Genomic DNA, 7415 nt, shown 5'->3' on the forward strand with positions numbered 1-7415 from the left:
TGTGCTCTGGCTAACTCCCTAATATGATGTGACCTGCCCTCAACACATAAATTAGCCCCAAGAGACTCTTCCTCTGTGGGGTCTTTGACTAGCCTCTGAGCCCACCTTCTCCCAAACCACCCGACCATCTGACCTCCAACTCCTGCTCAATCCCATCCACCTACAACCACTCTGCCATTCTACCCATCTATCATCCTACACACCTGTTATCATACTCTCTGCCAGTGCACTACCCTACCATGCTGCCTCCTAAAGGCCGATCACTTTCACCATACCCACCTGCCACTTGGCCACCCTACTCACCTTACACTGCACTGATCTACCACAACAACCAGCAACCATCTGATCTACATGTTACTTTACCTACTTACTCCCCCCCCCCCCCCCCCCCACCAAGCTCAACTCACACCGTACTTCCACATACCTCTAACCAACTTTCCTCAATCACCTTACCTCCCTTTACCTATGTACCTCATGGCCTTTAGCCTTTGTTCACATCTCACCCATTTAACCTGTCCCTCACTTATCTGTCTCATCCTGCTCCCTTTACCACTTGTACATCTACATATTCACCCATTTAGTGACCTTTACATTAGTTGTATATTTATATTGTTGATACCAAATATAGCTAATGCCATAAAAAAAGGGGATCTGGCTACTGTGCAGATACTCTCTGAAGATTCCTGCTTTGAGGGAATTTTGAAGAATATGTTTGGTCAGAAAATCAGAAGAAGATAAATTAGTAAGTTTTTGTCTGGTTGGAATCAGATGGAGGTGCTCTGACATTGACTGGAAGATTTGGGCCATTGTTCCAAATCTGAGATTGATTACCCTATAATTTGTTTACCCTGCCCTGTTTGGAGTTCTAATGAAGATCTTACCTCCTTCAGACTATTATCCCTCAATTTCCAGATGTTTAAAAATTTAAGTTGGTATCAGTCAAATCATTAGTCACTTTGTTTATTGAAATCTTATTTCTTCTCTTCAAATACTGATAATGTCTTTTGTATTTAACTTTAATTTGAAATATATATGTTCTGAGAATGTCTTCCTCCTTGATCAAATGTCTTTGTAAAAAATGAATGACTATTTAAATTAAATGAAGGGATAATTGTTGCAAATGTTTCTCCTCAAGCACAGTATCTAAAAAGTTTCTAATACCATCACTGCAGTCCATATAGAACATTTCCATTAGGACATCAACAATCATTTGCAGTTCTCATTGATAATTTGATAGTATTTCAGAACATGGTTGTGCTGTTAAAAATAGAATTTGAACAAATTCATTCACCATCCATCAGTGCATCTGTTCTTTCATAAAGTGTGCAATAGCCATATTCTGCATCCAGCCCAGAAAACATTAAGCTAAAAACTAGATAAAATAAGCAAATTAAGTGAGTGGAATAAAAAGAGATAGATGAATGTAAAACATAACATATACAGGATGACTTCTGTGAATAATTCCAAATTGCTATGACTGAAGTTGAAAGAGATCGAAGAAATTTTCAGAAGTCCTCCAGCCCCTACGCATAATAAAACCTTCTGCTTCCTCTCCAGCTTGACTCTGACACTTAAACTGGGATAGTGAGGTGAATAGCATGATATTCATCTTTATAGGGATACAACTAGTGTCAATGAGACCTGAGGCCCAATTTCAGCCCACACTCCCCATGCAATGTTTAATTCAGAGCTAATGACAGGCCTGAAAGAAATTCCACCTCATGACTACAAATAAATGTCCAAAGAGAGAAGTCAAAGGCAGATCCTTAGCAGTATTTCAGATTAAAGCTAGATGATTGAAACATGGAGAATGGAAAATTTAGGACTGACATCAACAGTTTCTATATAAAGAATTAAGTATGTTTTGAATGGACTTCTAGTGAAAGCAATTAAGCCAAAATCTTCTGGGATGCTATGGTGACCCAATTAGTGTTGAACATACTTTTCGATGCTGGATTGATGACCATTTTTACACATAGACAGGGAATAAAATTGCAAGGCATTGTTAATATGAAAACATGTTCCAAATGTTCTGTGTGGAGACTTATTTGCTGTTTTAAGCGTACTGTTTTGAAACAGTTTTCTAAACCCTTACAGCACAAAATAATTTTCAGGTTATGATCCAAAAGAGCACAAATGTGGCACATATCATAAATGTCCAAATAACTTCTGCCTCTTTGACCTGTGCTCAATTATTAGATCTTAGCAGATGTGGAAATGTTGCAACTAGCCTAAGTTACACACCTTTCCCTCATCTAACAGAGAGAATACAAATTCCAATTAAAAATCAGCCAGAATTCCAGCTATTCTTTGCTTGCAATATCTCCCTGCTGGTAAAGTTCAATGGCTAAACAAATTCAAGCTGAGCTCTGATCCTCTCTATGCTCAAATAGTCTGCTGACAGTCACCATAAATTTTGGGACATGAAGACTTGTGAAGATGCATTGTCTGAAATATGAACTCAGAATGCAATTGACTGGAAACATATCATTATTGTTTTTTGGAAAAAACACTTTGCAAAAAAGAACACTTTGCAAAGCAAAGAAGACCGCCTGTGGCAGGAAAAATGCTGCATTTGCAAAGTGCACAAGCTGCTCAACTGCAGTCAGAGAGAAGTCACATGACCTAATATTTGTGTGCAATAAAACTATTGGATTTGAACAGTCAGATAAATGACTGGAGCAACAGCTTTTTCCCTTTCTCTAGAACTGAAATGCTTTTTATCAAAGGATGTGAGTGAAAAACGTACTGGAAAGTCTTCTCACGACAAGTGGTAGATTCCTAAAGAGAGAATTCAAAGTCTACCCTACTGTTTCCAGAAAAGTGAATTCTGTCAGCCACAGCTAATAAAAGGAGAAGTGCTACTGCCAACAGCTTGTGCGACTTTGTTCACAGATCAACAGATTATAAGAGCAGGGAGACAACATGGGAGCTGTGCAAAACATTGATTAGGCCATAGCTGGAGTACTTTGTGGGTTCTGGTCATTGTAGGAAGAATGTTATTGCACTGGAGGTGGTGCAGAGGAGATTCACCAAGATGTTCCCTAGGTTGAGACATTTTAGCTATGAAGAGGGGCTTGGGTTGTTTTGCAGAGGCTTTGGGGGACCTGACTGCAGTGTATAAGATTATGAGGGGCATGGGAAGGGTGAATAGGCAGCAACTGTTTCCCTTCTTTGAAGGGTCAGTAAGGGAAGGGTATTTTAAGGTGAAGGCGGGAGGTTTACAGGGGATTTGAGGAAAACCTTTTTCACCCAGAGGCTGGTGGGAATCCATGATACATGTCCTGGTTGGGTAGTAGGAATGGGAAACTTCACAACCTTTAAAAAGTAAATAGATGAGCACTTGAAATGTCAAAACATTCAAATTCATGGGCCAAGTGCTGGAAGTGGTGTAGGTAGTGCTGATAAAATGGCACAGATTTGATAGGTCGAAGAGTCTCTTCTCTGCTGTACAACTCTACGACTCTAACTTGTTGGCGTTTCCATGTATCTGCTGCCCTTGTCCTTCTAGATGGAAGTTGTCATGGGTCTGAAAGATGCTGACTAAGGAACCTCAGTGGATTCTGCAGAGCACATTACAGGTGGTATACTCTGCTGCTACTAAACGTCGGTGGTGGAGTGCATGGATGTTTGTGCATATGGTACTAATCAAATGAGCTGCTTTGTCCTCAATTTGTCAAGCTTCTTGAGTGTTACTGGAGCTGCACCCATCCAGGCAAATAGTGAGTATTCCATCATACTCATGACTTGTGCCTTGCAGATGGCCAACACATTTTGGGGATGCAAGAAGTGAGGAACTTGCCTCTGAATTCCTTGCCTCTGACTTGCTCTTGTGCCCTCCTACTTATGTGGCTAGTCCACCTCAGTTAACCTCCAGGATCCTGATAGTAGGGATTCAGTGACGATAACACGATTGATTGTCAAGGACAATGATTAGATTTTCTCTCATTGGATAAGGTCATGGCCAGGCAATTGTGTGGCATGAATGTTAGTTGCCACTCTTAAGCTCAATCATGGATATTGTCCAGGACAAGAAGCATTTGGACATGGACTGCTTCAATATCTGAGATGTTGCAAATGGTGCTGACCATTGTGCAATCAGTGAACATCCCCACTTCTGATCTTATGATGGAGGGAAGGTGGTTAATGAAATAGTTAATGATGACTAGGTTTAAGACACTACTCTGAGGAACTCCTGAACAGAGGTTGGTAAGGAAGCTTCAAAATTGCACTTCCTATCCCATGAATTTTGAATCACATGGCAAGGGGAAGGGGTGTATTGCCCAGGCTATTTCCCCAGAAACAGGATGATGATTCAAACGGCCATCTGCCAAATCAAATAAATTAATCCCCAATAAATCAGAGATTCAGTGGAATTTGGTTGATGTTTAGTCAGTGCAAAGCTGTTAATACTGATTCCTCGGCAAACCCTACCTAGATTCTTTCAAGTCAAGCCTCATATCCTTTTGCCAGTTCTTTGATTGATTTATGGGTACTTTTAATGGCATATGTGTTTCCGAATATGTCTGCTGTCATAGTCATAGAGTCAGAGAGATGTACAGCATGGAAACAGACCCTTCGGTCTAACTCGTCCATGCTGATCAGATATCCCAACTCAATCTAGTCCCACCTGCCAGCACTTGGCCCACATCCCTCCAAACCCTTCCTATTCATATACCTATCCAGATGCCTTTTAAATATTGCAATTGTACTAGCCTCCACCACTTCCTTTGGCAGCTCATTCCATACACGTACCATCTTTCCCCTCTCACCCTAAACCTATGCCCTCTAGTTCTGGACTCCTCCACCCCAGAGAAAAGACTTTGTCTATTTATCCTATCCATGCCCCTCATGATTTTGTAAACCTCCATAAGGTCACCTCTCAACCTCCGACGCTCCAGGGAAAACAGCCCCAGCCTATTCATCTTCTCCCTAAAGCTTAAATTCTCCAACCCAGGTAACATCCTTGTAAATCTTTTCTGATCCCTTTCAAGTTTCACAACATCTTTCCGATAGGAAGGAGACCAGAATTGCATGCATTATTCCAACAGTGGCCTAACCAATGTCCTGTACAGCCGCAACATGACCTCCCAACTCCCGTACTCAATACTCTGACCAATAAAGGAAAGCATACCAAACGCCTTCTTCACAATCCTATCCACCTGCGATTCCACTTTCAAGGAGCTATGAACCTGCACTCCAAGGTCTCTTTGTTCAGCAACACTCCCTAGGACCTTACCATTAAGTGTATAAGACCTGCTAAGATTTGCTTTCCCAAAATGCATGAAGAACTTTATCAAATACCTTTCAAAAAGCAATATGTTAAACATCTAAAACTATGGCAATCTTTATCAACACTGCTATTTCAACAGGAGCTCATCAGATTTCACAGGCACAATTTGGCATTAACAAATCCTTAATGGCTGTCTCTTATTAACCTGCACTTGAAAGTTACTTTTTCCTCTCAAAAGTAATCAGTTGTGATTTTCATGCTACTGACATTAGGCTGATTAGCTATCTCCCCTTTTTGAACAAGGGTATAACACTTACAATCCTCTAGTTCTCTGGCACTATTCAAAGACTGATGAAGGATTGAAGCATCAAAGCTTCTAAATGCAGCCTAACTTCCCTCAGCAGTCCCTTAGAAACTATCATATCTGGCATTTACTTGTTGACATTGAGTGATGCCAGGTGAACGTGAGGACTGCAGGTGCTGGAGATTAGAGTTGAGAGTGTGGTGCTGGAAAAGCACAGCAGGTCAGACAGTGTCAGAGGAGCAGGAGAGTTGATATTTCAGGCAAAAGCCCGTCATTGGGAATCAGGAGTGATGCCAATCTGCTTGTTATAAATCTTCTTTTTGGTGTCATTTTAATCTTTCGTTCTTTTGTCATTCTGGAAACTCTAGTTTTGGGCATCCATTTTTCTTCTTTTTGGGAACATGTTGGGTTTTCATTCAAACCATCTCCGTGTTGGAACAAGTTACAAATGATGCCTTCTGGACAGTAATATTTTTATATTGCTGTTGCTAAGAGCCTTGGCCAAATCCCACCCAAACTGCTACATTTGTTTATGGCCTTCGAACCTCAGGAAAGGTATCTTGGAAGAAGTGCAGTTTCATGGGATTTATACTAGATCTTCAAAGGATCAAATTACCAGGACAGTTTACAAAACTCAGTTTCTGTTCTCTCAGATTTACAGGATGGTCTAATGAGGGTATTTGAAATTATGAAGAGATTCTGTGGAATGGATATCGATATGCGACTTCCTCGGATTGAAGAATCCAGGACAATACAGCATAATCTTAAAGAGTCAGATATGGAATCAGAAAACACATCACCATCCCCAAACAAATGGGTCTTGAAAAACTGGAATCGCTCCCCTAAAAGGCTGTACATGCTCAGTTAATTGAAATTGAAAGCTGAGATCAGAAATAGTTATATATTTTTGATGTGTAGGTGGGTAGTTGGATGCGGAAGAATGCTGGAGTTGAAGAGGGGGATCAGCCGTGATCCAACTGAATGCACAGGTTCCAGGGACTGATTGACCTCATCCAACCCAAGGCCACTTCTTCACGTTTCATCAACGGAACTATCTCTTCAAACTCAAAGGATAACAACGCAAAGAAATGTGCAAACAGTACCGCAGGCAAAGGGCTGGGGAAGATAACGATACTTAACCAGGGGCAGATAGATTTGGCGATCAGTGCTGACGATAGCTAATGTACACGGAATCATAATGTACAGAAATCTATATACCACTCACCTGATGAAGAAAACTAAGAACAATCAGAGGTGCTCTAAAGAAACCTCACCGGCTACTGCAACTAAAACCACTCCAGCTAACACCCGAGTATTTGGTTTTAGAGTAAGGCGGCTTATTGGCTTCCTTTAAAGTGAAAACAAAAGTTCCAGAACATGGATTCCCATAACTAGAAAAATTCAGTTTAAACATCCAGCAATACGTATAGCAGCCATCAAAATAAAAAAAAAACAAAGAAACATTTACCTTCAATGATTAATTGTATCAGGTGTCAAGAGGAGGTTACCAAACTAAAACAGTATTCGTCTAAGCAGGAAAACTGTACAGTTTGTCCTGACACCCACCCTGACAGGATCTCTTTACAAGTAGCTGTGCACACCCTGCTCAATAACCAGTCACCAACACAGGGAAAACCTGGAATGGATTCTGACAACAAAATCCACGTCATGATACAGCTTTCTGTTTGAGTCTCAGGTGATCAAAATAGTTATATTTCCATTGGAAGTAAACAATCTGAATAATATATATAGAAGAATTTGCTCACAATCAAAGTATACAATGGCATTGCAAAGTGCTTTACAAACTTTTTAAACATTGTTTAGCACGTTTCAAAGTATATTTTTGTTATAAAGTAAAAAACATCACACAACACCAGG

The 7415-nt window shown here is 40.5% G+C and overlaps 1 protein-coding gene across 4 annotated transcripts in view; it reads right to left on the bottom strand.

Moving 5' to 3' along the window:
* LOC140495928 (synaptotagmin-like protein 2) overlaps positions 1-7126 on the bottom strand; it is a 110468-nt gene extending 103342 nt beyond the window's left edge. For 3 of the 4 annotated variants that reach the window (XM_072595237.1, XM_072595239.1, XM_072595233.1), the window contains exon 1: positions 7006-7126. The gene's annotated coding sequence lies outside the window, so the exon portion shown is untranslated. Of the gene's footprint in view, positions 1-6762; positions 6784-7005 lie in introns of those variants that run through there. The other variant, XM_072595234.1, reaches the window with a different exon arrangement.
* Between the last annotated feature and the right edge of the window lie 289 nt (positions 7127-7415).

The sequence above is a fragment of the Chiloscyllium punctatum genome, chromosome 25, assembly GCF_047496795.1.
Source record: "Chiloscyllium punctatum isolate Juve2018m chromosome 25, sChiPun1.3, whole genome shotgun sequence".
In the NCBI taxonomy this organism is placed as follows: domain Eukaryota; kingdom Metazoa; phylum Chordata; class Chondrichthyes; order Orectolobiformes; family Hemiscylliidae; genus Chiloscyllium; species Chiloscyllium punctatum.